Source organism: Halichoerus grypus, chromosome 1 (genome assembly GCF_964656455.1).
Source record: "Halichoerus grypus chromosome 1, mHalGry1.hap1.1, whole genome shotgun sequence".
In the NCBI taxonomy this organism is placed as follows: Eukaryota; Metazoa; Chordata; class Mammalia; order Carnivora; family Phocidae; genus Halichoerus; species Halichoerus grypus.
The window spans coordinates 95,634,824-95,650,981 of record NC_135712.1 but is presented as its reverse complement, the minus strand read 5'-3'; the positions used below and the strand labels follow the sequence as shown (position 1 = coordinate 95,650,981).

The 16,158-nt window shown below is 36.4% G+C and overlaps 2 protein-coding genes across 6 annotated transcripts in view; one reads left to right on the top strand and one right to left on the bottom strand.

The window, feature by feature from the left end:
• PDCD10 (programmed cell death 10) overlaps positions 1–188 on the bottom strand; it is a 42,777-nt gene extending 42,589 nt beyond the window's left edge. For 2 of the 3 annotated variants that reach the window (XM_036112705.2, XM_036112706.2), the window contains exon 1: positions 38–171. The gene's annotated coding sequence lies outside the window, so the exon portion shown is untranslated. Of the gene's footprint in view, positions 1–37 lie in introns of all 3 variants that reach the window. The other variant, XM_036112704.2, reaches the window with a different exon arrangement.
• Positions 189–542: 354 nt separating this feature from the next.
• The window catches only part of SERPINI1 (serpin family I member 1), a 70,926-nt gene continuing 55,310 nt past the window's right edge, over positions 543–16,158 (top strand). Inside the window, exon 1 of one of the 3 annotated variants that reach the window (XM_036112703.2) lies at positions 543–679. The gene's annotated coding sequence lies outside the window, so the exon portion shown is untranslated. Of the gene's footprint in view, positions 680–910; positions 1,067–16,158 lie in introns of those variants that run through there. The other 2 variants (XM_036112700.2, XM_036112701.2) reach the window with 2 other exon arrangements.

The window sequence follows — 16,158 nt, the reverse complement described above, 5'->3', positions numbered from 1 at the left end:
GGGCTACAGAGACTGGGATAGAAGACCCACACCTTACCGGCAACTGAGACACTGACTTCACTTCCCACCTTTGGAGCCCTCTTCAACTCCCGGATCAATTCACTCCGGCGACGCCGGAAGGACCCGAGAGGAACCAGGCGTTGTCCGGAATCCTGCCCAGCCGGAGTCGCGCAGGGGCCTATGGGGACTCGTAGTCCCACTCGCAGCCGTCGTCCGCAATCTCTGCACACGCAAGACTACAATTCCCGGCAGGCTGTGCGGTAGAGCCTAAGGCGATGGGTGGGGACACTTCCAGCCAATAGTAAGAGAGTTCCCTGCCTTTGCGGGAGGAGGTGAGACCGAGAGAGAGGGTGTTCGAAAGGAGGAGGAAGGGAGGGGTCAGCTCTCACCTGCACCAATCAGGGTGCTGGGTCGGCCCTGCAGGCGACTCACCCATTGTGGGGGCGGGCTAGCAGAGCAGAGGAAGGAAGGGGGTTGGGGGGAGAGCTTGAGGCGGGTAACGTGGGGTGGCAGAGCTGTGGACGCTGCACCAGGGGGAGGAAGCATGGGGGGGATCGCCGGCGTAGAGAGAGGGAGCGGTGTGGGGATGCGTCCCGGCCGGAGGAGCAGCTTTCCTGAAAGCGGACAAGCCCCAGGCACACCAAGCGGCCAGACCTGAGGGTCGTCGGGAAGGGATAGTGTGAGCTTGGGTTTCTGGAGGGGGCGCCCGGGAGGGGCAGGAGGCAGCTCCAGGTGTGAGGCCACTGACTGAGGAGAGAGGGGTCGCCAGGGGAAGGGAAGCGGCAGAACAGCTGCAGAAGTGCCGGGAGCGGGAAGGTACTAGGGCAGCAGCTTCCCGCCGCCACCAGCCGGGGCAGCAGCAGGAACAGCAGGGGGAGGAGCAACAGCTGCCGAATTCGCCAACTAGAGGAGGGGGAGGCGGAGCTTGGGTCCCTGTAAGCAGCCGGAGGCGCAGTCTGGACTCTAGTTTCCCGGGAGAGGCGAGAGGCAGGAGCACGAGCCGAGCGGAGCGCAGTCCTCCGACATCAGCTCCAGCATCCCGCCAGGGGTTGCAGGTGTGTGGGAGGTAAGCGTGGGTGCCTCTTCTGGGCGTCCTCACACTGCATGGGAGAAAGCGTCTTCTAATAGGAATTCTGTCAAGGCACAGCTAGAGTCTCTGACTCGGGTTAGGGAACTGGTGCGAACCCTTTTAGATGAAAGATGTACATTTTGGACTTTGTAGGGGGAGAAAAAGCAAAAGGTGGCTTGATTCTGGGTATAAAGGGCGTGGTTAGTGTTTTTGGTGTGAGTTATACCATTAAAACTGTTTTGGGAGATCTTAAGATTGAGGGAAACCCTGGTAATTGAGGATAAGGTGGATGATATCTGGATAGGTGCGTAGCTGGTTTAAAAAAAAATTGTCATTGATATAGAATTACTTCAGAACTCTTTCACTAGGAAAATAACTTTGCATTCTTCAGTGTCTACCCTGTACGTTGTTTTATCTGATTGTCCTGCTACCGACCTGTTTTCCAGGGTGGTTTACTGCAGGTTCCTAAAATTGAAAGAGATTTGTATTAAGGAAGCAAATGCAGGCAGGAATAATCAAGATGACTAGACCTGTCAGAAGTATAACTTTGCCAGCAATAATGTAAAAACGTTTTAATGGATGGATACTTAGCTTTCCTTCCATTGGCTCTAGAATATTGGAACAAAGACCAGGACTCAGCCTACAGTGGGAACATACGGTGTACTTCATTGCTGCTCCTTATTCTCTCATTTGGGTCTGGTAATATTTGTACAATTTAAAAAACTAAAGTACAAGAAAAACTGTGAGGATCTTTTCTGTTTAGGGAGTGTGTACCAAATGATTACCCTTAGTATGTGTTGTGATGGGTTTAGGCTTAAAACACATGTAATAGTATCATAAAATCATAGTTTATTCTTGGTATTAAACCTTGTGCAATTTCTTTGAATGTTATTAAATACCTGTGGATGAAAATATGTTTTAATACTAGGTAAATGTGAAAGTCACACCTCCCTTTGTGTAACTATCACAAAATTGCAGCCTTTCTTTTTAGAAAAGTATGTAAATAGCTATTTTTGCTAGTCATTTTATTTTTGTTACAGAGGTCTTTCAGATTGCATGGCTTTTAATCACAGTAGCATATTGCAGCACATTTTGCTCTGAAATGCTTTCTTGTGACAATTGTGTATTCCAGGGTTTGCAAATAATCTGTATTTTTTTTTAAACTAGGATCAATACAATGGAGTAATTACCTTCTATTTCCTTGTTTTCATGCTTTTCTCATTTACTTAGGATTTTTGGATTTTATTTTTGTAACACACACAAAATTCCTTTTTAAAAAAGAAATGGCCAGAAGGAATTCTCTTCATAGATTAAAGTTCTGTCCTACTGAGTGCTACTACTGATAAGCCTAAAAGACTTATCAGTGTATTTACTCCTCCCCTCCAGCACCCCCTGCCACATTCTTACACACCAGAGAAATATATAGATGGACAGATCTTAGAAAAACAGCTGCTTTTAGATTGTCCCCAAGCAGATCAGGTATTAGAAGCAGCAAAGAGCTTAGAATAAAGAAAAGCAACAGTAACCAGTAAACTTAGCCATGGTAAGGATCCAAGTTTATCTTTGCTATATCACGGGAGAATCTATTAATCCACGTAGCTGATGAGACCCTATGTAAATGATTTTAGGAGGAAAAAAATGAGTACTAGAGTATTGTGAGGCTTGGAAAAGATTGTGTTTACCCTTGTTATTTGTGATTAAGTGGATTGTTCTGAGTCAGAGTCTTAGAATCTTTCTTAGTCTCTGCCACTGATTGATTTTGTGAAATTGAATACTTGCTGTCACTAATTTATTTACCCCATGTAATAATAATAATTAATAATAATATTGGTAATGAAGTTCTTTCAAAGAGCCTTTATTAAAAGAGTTGGGAATCAGTTAATAATCAAGTAAATGGGATAGAAAAAAATATCAAAACAGTTGAAATTCGGATGTACTTTGAATCCCAACTATTTTTAGGTCTTCTGCTGTGAGGTATCATAAAGGATAGAATCTCATTAGGAGTGGATGAGTTTGTGGTATTAAAGCACTGGATGTTTTGCCTGCTTCCAAGATTTGGATCCTCTTTAATTTATCAATGAAAGAGATTGGGTTCCTATATCATTTGGCAGTAAAAGCATGTTTTTATAAAGGAGAAAATCATTAGCAATATATAGTACTTTGTTACCTTGAACTTGTCTCAAGAGATTTTAAATTGGTGTTCATATTAAATCTCAGATAATCTGAAGACTTCTTGACTGTATGTTATGGTGTTGAGGTGATTCTTTATGTGACAGTTTATAATTTTATGTAAAGCACTACTTAGGCTAAAAGCATCTTATTTATTCTGCCCTTGATTTTTACTATTTGTGTATGGCTATTAGTGAGCATATGATATGATGAGAAAGAAAACCAACGGAGTGCAGAATGCCTCTCTGGAATGGACAGTACTCTGGGGATCACTGTTCTTTAGCCAAAAGACTTGGTTAATTTCAAATTACAATATATTTTGAACTTTTTTATACAAAATTATGACTCTAAGCTTATTGAGTGAAAATAATTGAGTAGCGTGGATTTCTCATTCTAACAGGAGGATTCACTGATGCATGCAGCACAAAAGAGTGAGACTTAAAGGTTCAAGATCAGATATTTTTGGTGTGTTGGGAGGGTGATTTATAGAAGGGAATAGATATGAAAAGTACTATTTGATAAACAGTTTGAGAAACTGTTTTAGCAAGAGAGAAAAGAGATTTGATCTGTTTTGTTAAATGTAAGTGGTTCCATGGCCTTTTTTCCCCAATCATTTCTAGAAGCCTAATACCCATAGTGGGAGACAGTACTTTCCTGTATTGTCATTTTAAACTGGAGTCAGACTGACATTAATTCATTAGATTTTGAGTAATCATGGGTTATTAAAGCAAAGCAAAAAAGATCCTCTGTGTATACATTCACTTCTAATTGAATGAATTATTTGGACATAATATTAAAAAGAAGTAAAAACCTAAAAGGTGTTTCCCCCCTTCATAACAGAGATCCTTGAACCAGACACTAAAAATGAACAAGAACACCCCCCTCCCCCTTTTTACAGCAAACTTCTAAGGTTAAAGAGTGCTTTGGGGGATCAGGATTAATTATTATACAAAGGTAAGGATTTGTTTTTGTTTTGTTTTCAATCTTCTAATGTTTTCAAAATTTAGTCCTTAAAGTTCGGTAAGTATGTTTTAAGTAACTAGATTATTAGCTCCTGGAGACTACATACTTCTTTCCTATCTCCTGCTTGTTCTGAGCATCCTGTGTCACGCTCAGCATAAAGAAGTGGCCCTATAGCCACTTACTGAATTAAAACTACTAAGACTTTTTTAATGTACACATTGAGACATTTTGCATTTTGATAGATAAGAGTTAAGTTGACCTCAGAATAATTACTATACATTAGGCTTTCTGAGAATGTCTGTGCTGGTTGGCCTTTGCAAAAGTGTCCATTGGGCCCAATTTCATTTAGATTGTGTGGGCTGTGAAGACTGATCTACAGTTTTGTGTGCCAACATTTCTAAATTCATGCCAGAGATAGGGAATATGGATGAGGGGAAAGGGCTCTCCCACTGGTGGCAAACAAGGTCTGTATTTTCTAGCCAGAGAAGCCTATGGCTCAACACCATTTTACCTAAGTAGGATACCTTTGTTGAAGTTTACTCATGAAACACATATTTCATTCCATAAAAACTAAATTTGTTCTTCCATTTTTCTAATCATTTCTTTAAAAAAAAAAAAAAAACAAGAAGAAAATAAATCAGACTGTGTTTAAGCACAGGTGGAGTTGGGCATTTATTGTCTTTAGCATTCAACCTTCCAGAAACAAATTAATCTGATTAGTGTTAGAATGAAGAATTCAAATGTGATTTTCCTTTCATTATTATAAGACCTGGAGAATTTGAGTTAATTATAGTTTTTTAGTAGTAAATTTAATAACAGCAGATATTTAACTGCCTTTTTTTTTTGCTTTTTAACCTCTTTTCAGCATACAAATAGATCCAAATTGGCTTAGAATTGATGATTGATTAACCTTCCTTCTTCATGTTCCTTTGGCATTACTCTTCATGCTTAGCATTGTGCCTTGTATAGAGTTAGCTGAGTTCATAACTGTCTACCTCACCAGATGCTTAGTAACTTCAAAACTGAGTTTCATTTGCCTTTCTATTTAAGAGCCTTATATAAAGTCCATACTTGGTAACAATTTGTTTAAATATTTGACAACCTATAATGAAACATGATTTTACATTGTTCACAAACAAGTACAACTAGAAAGGTGAATTTTCCTTAGACATCTGTTTTAGCACCAAATGCAGCCCTCTGCCCACAACAGTTGCTTATATAGAGCTAAATATAAATATTGGTGTCTACTCTTGACTTTGTGAATGAATAAAGCAAACATTGCTATTAATTGCAACATTGCATATGAGTGTACTTTAGATATAAATTTATTAATTGCATGCTTTTTGGAATTTGGTTTCTCTTTGCCTCTAAAATTTTGCTGACTTAAAGATGTACTTTTAAGTAACATTCCCCACACATTCATATGCACATTTTCTATGACTTGTTTTTCCTTGACACAGAAATACTTAGAGAAAAACAGATAAATGTAACATAAGGCTTTATCTTAACTAAAATTTAACTGGTCTTAAGTGTTCAATTTTTAGTGAAATGGTTACCTTGGGAGGCCTGATTCAGGCTTTTTAATCCTAAATTATACAGGTATTTGTCATCTTTGAGCAAGCATGGGGAAGGGATGAATTCTGAGATTTGGCATTAACAGTGCTCAGTGCTAGCCTTCTGTACATTAAAACTGCTGAATGGTACCTCTAACTCCAGCCATTGATTCAAGACCTCCTTCTGGTTCTGCCTAGGGAAGGAGCTTTCTGAGCTCTTCACAGATCCTAATTTAGTGTGGGAAGGAAAGCAGATGGAATTTATTTTGATTTAATAATCTCATTTTCCTAAGTGTACTGTTTTTCTCAGATATATCTCATACCAGGGTTCTCAATAACAGTGACTCAAGCGTCACAAAGTGATACCTATTGCACAATCTAACAGTTTAATGAGTACCTAACAATTTGAAGCCCATTTCCCTCCTAGCATCTTGGCTTCTTTTGAATGGGCCCAAAACAGCTCACTGGAGTATTTTTTTTTTTTTTTTTTTTTTTTTTTTTAAAGATTTATTTATTTATTTATTTGAGAGAGAGAGAATGAGAGAGCAAGCACATGAGAGGGGGGAGGGTCAGAGGGAGAAGCAGACTCCCTGCCGAGCAGGGAGCCCGATGCGGGACTCGATCCAGGGACTCCAGGACCATGACCTGAGCCGAAGGCAGTCGCTTAACCAACTGAGCCACCCAGGCGCCCTCACTGGAGTATTTTTGATATGTTGCCCACATTGGATTGCTTCTGTCATTTTCTTGATGACCTAAATTTTCCTTTGAAAAACTAACTAGTTTTATTTGAGGTCTTTAAACCCTATGTCATTTGAAGAGTTCATAAACTCTATTTTTTTCCACCTTTTGGTAGTGTGCTATAAACACTGTATTATGATGTATAATTTTGCTATTCGTTTAATTGTTGTGTACTTCACAAAGCAATCTAAAATCATTGAAGCAATTAATGTTTTTTAGATACAGTCAGCCTTCTAGTTAAGAAACCTGTACAAAGTATCCTAAATTGCTTACAAATATTAAATTACTTGTTCTATGTTCAAAGCAGGTTAAATTATATCTTATAAGTCATTTGACATATAATACTGGATAAAATTTTGGTCATACCAGTATCCTTATAGCCACATAACAATGGTATAATTTTTGCTTTTGCTAAATCAGGGTACTTTTAAAAATTATATTAAAAATAAAATGTTGATAACCTAAAATCATAAAGGCCTAATAATAACTCTTCATGTTTTTTTATTATAACAGATTTAGCTAATAATTACTAATATAAAGTTAAACATTTTGAATGAGAAGAAATCTTACTATCAAGATTATCTGAGAAAGCAAATTCTTACTCATATGGCCCAAAAGTAATTGACAATTTAAAAAAAGTTTTATAGTATGTATGAATTAGAAATGCTTTCAGCTTCAAGTTTTACATACAATAACATAAAACAATAGGGATTTATTATTCCAAAATAAGAAGTCTAGAAGTAGTGGTTTACTTTTTGTTTAGAGGCTCCATGTTGTAAGGATTTTGTCCTCATGCTTTTTCTCATGCTTGCTGCAAGATGGATATTCCTGCTGATCCAGATATCATATTCTAGTTCAGGGCAGGAAGAATACGAATGGCTGTACGTCTTGAATATTTCTCTTTTAATCAGGAAATAATAGCTTTCCTAACATCCTCCTTCTGCAAATGTCTACTGTGGACCTGCTGGCCCCTAGCATGTGGACGGCCCTACTTATTTAAGATAATCTGAGGTATCAAGAACTTTTGGCCGTTGTGGTGGATAAAGCAGGGAAACAGTGGTTTGAGAATGATTTGGGGGTAACCAGTTCATAGTAGCTGTTGTCTGATAATTAAAACCATGTTAACTTTAACTTGTATTTCTTTTCATTCTAACTGACTCTGCCTCATGTTTAGTTGTTGTTTTTCCCCAGGTTAGAAAATGCTAACCTTCTTACACCCAGGTTTTCACTTCTATGACTACCAAACTTCAAGTCTCTGAGCAAAGGCATTCATCGGAGACTGATGGTTTCTCTGGTTAAAGGTCATCTGGCCCGTACCACATTTAATACTTGTCCTATACTTTTTATTACAGACATAATAACACTTGAAAGGATGATTCTGTCTACTTTAAACTACTTTAAACCTCAAGGTGTCAAAGACTCTCCATGTAGCCTGCATTGAGAACAAATGAAAGAACAATTGAATATTAAGATTCTTTTTAAAAAAGATTTGTTTAGCTCTGGAAAAGCAAAATAAGCCATTGTTTCATAGAGAGGAGCTCACTCTAAAAAATTTTAATCCTATTTTTATAGGATATATGAGTAATTTTATTACTCATTCCTTAAATGTGAAAAATATTATCAACATCCATACAGTAATTAATACCTAAATTTTGACTAATTCTTACAAGGAAACATCTTTGACTTACAGTTTTGATAAACTGATTTTTTGATAAAACTGATTCCTTGAGGTTAGGAAAGTCTGAGGAAAAAGTGGAAATTAAGAAAATGGAAACAAATACATAGTTTTTCTACATAAAAAACCCTCATAATCAAAGAAGTTGACCATAGAATCTTGGTTGTATTACAGTTGTCTACTTTTCCATATCAACATCTTATTTTTCATTTTTTACACTTCTGTCGTGTGATTTCAAGTGAGTGGCTTTATCAAAATTCTACAGATAGAGTGATATATAAATTATTAAACTACTTTTACAATCTGTAGTATGGGGTTGGGGGCCTTAGAGAGATACAACAAAATGTATAAAGTCACTTATTCCTTGGCATAATCTTTTGTCAATTCAGTTAACAACAGAAGACATTGTGAGACACATTTATATAAAAACAAGGATATGTGACTTAGGACTGGTATTACAACAGCTACTATAGTAACAATCCAGAAGCAGAAGAAAATTGATCTAATGTGGCAATTGGGACAGCTTTGAGGAGGAAGTAGGGCAGTGTGGTGTGTTGGTTAAGAGCACAGTGTGGCACACTGTGGCCTGCTGGCACAGTACATTTTTGGTAATTGAAACACAGCTATGCCCATCGTTTACATATTATGAAGATTGCTTTCTTGATACAACAGCAGAGTTGAGTCATTGTGACAAAGACCATATGGCCCGGAGCCTAAACTATTTCCTATCTGGCCCTTTTAAAAAATTTGTCAACTACTAGTTAAGAATGTGGGCTCTGCAGTCAAACAAAACTGGGTTCAAATTTGGTTTTGTAATCTGTAACTTGACTCAAAGGCTATTTATATTGATGAAATAAGATCTCACACAAAGTGCATTGCAGAATACCTGGCCTGTTCATAAATGTTATTTTATTAAATGTTAGATTTTATTTTGTTATGATTTATTATTTTAAGTGAACTATAACTTTTAATTCAAATGAAAACTAAAAACTCATTAAGTACTCTCTACTGCTCAAATAAATGTTCAGGAAACTGGGAAGGGTATCATCTAATTGTAAAACATTTTCAAGTGTTGCAAAAAATATTGTATGGGTACAATGTGATCAATGTAAAAGTGAAACAACTTCAATGTATGGAAAAGTAAAGCCCAATCTTTAAAATACACTTAAGAGTGAACAGCATATTGAATATTGTAGGAAGCCATGCCAGTCAATTAAGAAAGAAGTTAATATACTTTATTAGAATTTAGAAGAAAATGATATTTAAAAGTAAATATACTAAAGAAGAGACATCACTACCAGTCTTACAGAAATAAAAGATTATTAGGGAACACTGTGAACAATTATATGGTATAAATTATATAACCTAGATGAAATGGGCAAATTGCTACTAAAACACAAACTACCAAAACAGAAAAAGAAATAGAAAATATGAATATATACTTAGAAATCCTCAACAAAATACTAGTAAATCAAATCTGGCAACAAATAAAAATTATATACCATGATCAAGTGGGATTTATTCCGGGAATGCAAGGTTGGTTTAACATGAAAATCCATCAGTGTAATATACCATATTAGTAGAATAAAGGCACATGATAATCTCAATAGACACAAAAGCATTTGACAAAATGCAACTCATTGTCATGATGAAAACATTCAACAAACTAGGCATAGAAAAGAATCTCCCCACCTGATAAAGGACGTATAAAAAACCCAACAGCTAACAGCATTCTTAATGGTGAAAGACTGAATATTTTACTTTAAGATCAGGAATAAGAAGGATGTTTGCTCCCACCTTCTATTCAACATTGTACTAGAGGTTCTAGCCAGCATAGTCAGGCAAGAAAAAGAAATAAAAAACATCCAGATTGGAAAGGAAGAAGTAAATCTATCTTTATTCACAGATTAAATGATCTTGTATATAGATAACCCTAAAAAATCCATACACACACACACACACACACACACACACACACACAGAACTATTAGAACTAATAAGTTCAGCAAGTTTGCAGGATATAAGATAAAAACATCAACTGTATTTTTATATACTGGCAATGAACATCCAAAAAATTAAGAACATCCAAAACCAAAATATTTTAATCCAATTAAAATAGCATCAAAAAAATTAAATACTTAGGAAGTACAAGACTTGTACACCAAAAACATAAAATAATGTACAAAACATCACTAAAAGAGATTAAAGAAGACCTAAAAAAATTGAAAGATATCTTGTGTTTATGGATTGAAACACTCAATATCGTTGCTATTTCCTAAATTAATCTGCAGATCCAATGAATTGAAATAGATCTTTTTTGAAAAAACTGACAAGATAATCTTAAAACTTACGTGAAAATGCAGTGTACCCAAACATACATTTATTAGTGGAGTAGCGTTGAGAGTCCAGAAACAAACCCTTAAATTTATGGTCAATTGATTTTTGACAAGAGAAAGGATAGTCTTCAACAAATAATAGTGAAACAACTGGACATCCACCTGCAAAAGAATGAAATTGGACCCTACCTCACACCATGTACAGAAATTGTAACTCAAAATGGATCACAGGCCTAAACATAAGAGCTAAAATTGTAAAATGCTTGGAAGAAAACATAGGAGTAAATTTCATCGCCTTGCATTAGTCAACGGTTTCTTAGATATGACACCAAAAGCATAGTGACAAAAGAAAATCTAAATTGGACTGTATCAAATTTAAAACTTTTGTGATTCAAAAGACCCAATCAAGAAAGTGAGAAGACAAACCACGGGAAGGGATTAAATATTTGTAAATCAAATATTTGGGAAGAAACTTACAGCCAAAGGACCATAAAGAACTTTTTTATAATTCAAAAATGAAAGACAACCCAATTAAAATTAAGCAAAGAACTTGAATAGACATTTCTTTCTCCAAATAAGCAAATGAAAAGATACATAATGCTGGTCACTAGGGAAAGGCAAATCAAAACCACAATGAGATACTACTTCACATCCATTAGATGGCTAAAATAAAAAAGACAGACAATAACAAGTATTAGGATGTAAAGAAAATTGAACCTTTATAAATTCCTGGAGGGATTACAAAGTAGAGCAGCCACACCGAAAAACAATTTGGCTAGTACTCAAAATGTTAACCATACAGTTAGCATGTGACCTAGCAGTTCCACTCTAGGCATATGCCTAATAGAATTGAAAAAATATGTCCACACAAAAACTTGTACACGAATGTTACATAGAACCATTATTAATAGTCAAAAAGCAGTGTAAACAGGGGCACCTGGGTGGTTTAGGGTGCCTTAGTAAAGCATCCGACTCTTGATTTCAACTTAGGTCATGATCTCATGGTTGTGAGATCAAGTCCTGTGTCGGGCTCCCTGCTGGGCATGGATCCTGCTTAAGATTCTCTCTCCCTCTCCCTCCTCCCCTTCTAAAAAATAAAAGACAGAAACAGCCCACTGCCCCTCAATGAATTTGTATAGCCATCAATGGAATATTATTTGACCATAAAAAGGAATGAAGAACTGATAGATGCTACAGCATGAATGTCTCTTAAATACAGTAGGCTGAACAAAAGTAAAACAAGATACAACAGGCTATGTTTTATATAAAATATTCAGAATAGGCAAATCCATAAAGACAGATAATGCCAAGGGACATGGGAAATGTAGAGTCACTTATTTTTTTTTTAATTTTTTTTATTTTATGGTTATAGGGTTTCTTTCTGGGATGATGAAATGTTCTAAAATTAAATAGTGGTGATGGTACAGCTTAATGAATACATTAAAACCCACTAAGCTGTATACCTTAAAAATGTGCATGTAAAAATGTGAATACAGTTGACCCTTGAACAACACAAGTTTGAACTGCACAGGTCCACTTATATGTCAATTTTTTTGACAAATACAGTACTATAAATGCATTTTCCTTATGATTTTCTTAATATTTTCCCTAGCTTTATTGAAAGAATGCAGTGTTTAAATATACAAAGTATGTATTAATTGACTGTTTTAAGTTGTCAGTAAGGCTTTTGATCAACAGTAGACTATTAGTAGTTAAGTTTTGGGGGAGTCAAAAGTTATACACAGATTTTCTACTGTACAGAGGTCAGAGCCCCTAACTCCCACACTGTTCACAGGCCAACTATATATTATAAAGTTGAAAAAAAATATATAGGGAAGAGTTATGAAAGATTGAATTATAAGGAACCCAGACTAGCAGACAAAATAGAGAAATAGTCTCATTTTATATAATTTAATCTCAGAACACCAGGCAAAATTAATGAACAGAGACAGAGACAAAGATCTAGCCACACTTTGTTAAAGTTGTTTTTTCATTTGTTAGTTTTTATTTTAAAATGAAGGGGAGCGTGAACCTTAAAGAACTGCAAATAAAAATAAAGGGAGTGGAAATCAGCTTGTCATCAGACTTTCCTTCTGCAGCATTTAGTAATGGAAGGTAATAGACCAATGTGTACAGAATTGCAATGGAGTAAGTTTATGATTCAAAACTGCTTATCCAGGGGCGCCTGGGTGGCTCAGTTGGTTAAGCGACTGCCTTCAGCTCAGGTCATGATCCTGGAGTCCCTGGATCGAGTCCCGCATCGGGCTCCCTGCTCGGCGGGGGGTCTGCTTCTCCCTCTGACCCTAACCCCTCTCATGCTCTCTGTCTCTCATTCTCTCTCTCTCAAATAAATAAATAAAATCTTTAAAAAAAAAAAAAAAAAAAAAAACTGCTTATCCAGGGGCGCCTGGGTGGCTCAGCTGGTTAAGCGTCTGCCTGGGGCTCAGGTCATGATCCTGGGGTCCTGGGATCAAGCCCCGCATCGGGCTCCCTGCTCAGCAAGGATCCTGCTTCTCCTTCTCCCTCTGCCTCTCCCCCCTGCTTGTGCTCTCTCTCTCTCTCTGTCTCTCTCTCCCTGTCAAATAAATAAATAAAATCTTTAAAAAAAATAAAAAAAATAAAAAAAAAACTGCTTATCCAGCTGGGCTATGATTCAGTGTTCATAAGAACAAGAACAATATGTCTCAGTCATACAAAGGCAGACACACATACCACCACCACCATCACCACCAACAACAAAAAATGCATACTTACTTGCCAAATAATGAGAATCAAGAATTCAAGATTGGGACTATGAAATAATGAAACAAATGACATTTATATAGTGGCTGCTATTGTTTTAAAACAAGATGTTAAAATTAATTCTTATGAAATAAGATTCCTATGGTAGGAAAAAGTTAATAATACTCTGGATCAAATACCTCAGATCACTTCAAAAACAGGAGGCTATATAAGAAAGCTAATTAAATGCCTTACTGTGTAAATCATGGATTCAGTAGACATTTTTTTTTCACATTCATAGAAAATATATATTTCAGAACATAGGAAAGAAATGTGATCAATGCAAAAAGAAAAAGAGCATGACAAAATGCTAAACACATATATTATAATTACCAATAGATTTAGTCTTTTATTGAAAGGTAGAAATTACCACACTGGATGAAAAACAAAATCAAACTATTAGTTTTTAGGGACACCTGGGTGGCTCAGTCAGTTAAGCAGCTACCTTCGGCTCAGGTCATGATCCCAGGCTCCTTGCTCAGCGGGGAGCCTGCTTCTCCCTCTGCCTGCCACTCCCCCTGTTTGTGCTCTCTCTCTTTGACAAATAAATAAAATCTTAAAAAAAAAAACAACTATCAGTTTTTAGAAGAAACAAAGCTAGGCAAAATGATATCAGTTTATTTTTTTATTTTTTTTTTTTATAAAGATTTTTATTTATTTATTTGACAGAGAGAGAATGAGAGAGAAAGCACATGAGAGGGGGAGGGTCAGAGGGAGAAGCAGACTCCCTGCCGAGCAGGGAGCCCGATGCGGGACTCGATCCAGGGACTCCAGGATCATGACCTGAGCCGAAGGCAGTCGCTTAACCAACTGAGCCACCCAGGCGCCCAAAATGATATCAGTTTAAAGTCAAAAGGTGGCAAAGCACTAATAGACAAAAATTAATTTAAAAATATAAGGTGGCCATATTTTTAAAACAAGATAGAGTTCAAGGCAAGGGCTTTAATTTGGTGGGGGAAAAAAAAGGTATTTTATATTGGTAAAGATGTAATCCATACTGAACATTTAATAGCCATGAGCCTATTTATCCTGATTGTGTAGAATTAAAATATAGAATTAAAATACGGGAAAGAAAATATGGCCTTGGTATCAGATCTGGATTCAAGGGAAACAAGTAAACATACAACGTAAAGAATAAAGAGAGGACAGAAACGGACTTGGGAAGAAGCAGAGGCAAGGTACTGACCCAGAAATGGCAGTAATGACAATGGAGATTCAGGGAAAATGGGCGATACACAACAGTTTTTGTCCCTGTATTAGCTACTGTGCAGAGATTACGAAAAAAGTCAGAAGTCAGCCCACAGGTAAGTTGTGTGTGTGTTTGTGTGTGTCTGTGTCTGTCTACTGTATTTGAATACCAGTTTTCCACAATCACCACCATTCCCTTTTATCTTATATGGGGCTACTTAGGGTCATTTACCTTACGCCCCTGGCTTCTGTAGGCATTTCAGTTTGTGACCCCTGGAATAAGATAAGGGGAATGGCTAAGGAAGAATGACTAAGAAAGTCATGAGTCTGAGAAATAAGAGAATAATTGTTCAAAAAATATCAATTGCATACACTTAAAAATGGTTAAGATGGGAGAATTTTAATATGTTTTTTTATCACGTTAAAATGTAAGTTTAGAAACCTAAAGAGATAGCAACAATTATGAATCTACTGAAGCATTTAAATCTGTTTGTTTTAAGGGGATTGTATTTATTCATCTGCATTCAGTTTGGTTCATATTATAAAAAGTAATGGCTTATTGAGACACTGATACATGACTATGTAAAAATTTCCCTTTGCCTTCAAAGCAAAGAAGTCAACTTTAAAATTCTCATTTCCTCTTTTTTCAGTCTTAAAATTTTTGTTGTTGCTCTAGTTTATATTCATATCACCTTCCTTTTATGTCACCCTATTTGGAAAATTTTAGTTTTTGGTTTGATACCTGCTTTCTGAGTGCCACAAAATATTAATTATGTATTTTACCCTTATAGGAACATGACGTTCAGTTAGCTAACTAGCATGAGTAATCAATCCATCCCTGAGAATCAGTAACCATATATAACAAACCAGAGTAATTGCTATCTTTATACAAGTGAAGACAAGCATTTGGTTGTAAGGCTGACAACACAAGTTTCTCTTTTTGTATTTGTTTAATAGTATACCAGCTAATATTTTAAGAAATGTTTTCTTTCTCCCCATCAAAATAAGTTGTAAATGAAAAGCTTTAAGATTTCACTTATCAAATGGATCCAGAATTCCCATCAAAATAAGTTATAAATGAAAACCTTAAAGATTTCATTTATCAAATGGATCCAGAATTCCTACCAAAACACCAAACCTTACAACCCAGGAAGTAAGCTTCACACCCAGCCAAATTTGTTGCTGTGAAAGTTACATTTATTTGTTAGGCCCTTAAGTCCTATTCAGAGCCTGTTTACTTCCAATAAACTGTTTAATTGACTGTTTACTATTTAATTTGTATGTGTAGACAGATAAACAATGATTCAATGTAAACCCTCCCTGATATAAATGAGAGGGGGAGAAAACTGCAAAACTAAAAAAAAGTGTAGTTGTCAGAAGGGCACATGTCTTGACAACTCGGTGAAGAGATTTTTTTTAAGCCAGACAGAAAATTGGAGATGTGTGAAATTGCAAGTGCTTACCCTGCTGAATGTGCTTACCAGGGAATAGGATTCCTGGGGTTCTCAACAGTCAGAATATGGTGATAGGTTGTCAATGGCATTTTCAGGCTGTCAGCCTGATTGTCAGGGTAGAACTAATGGGTAAGTGGTATATAGCATTAGTGTGTATGATTTGTTTTAATGTCTTTTGTAATATCTCAGGTAATAGAGGAGCCTCTAATGTAAGCAAAAGATTACTTTTCAT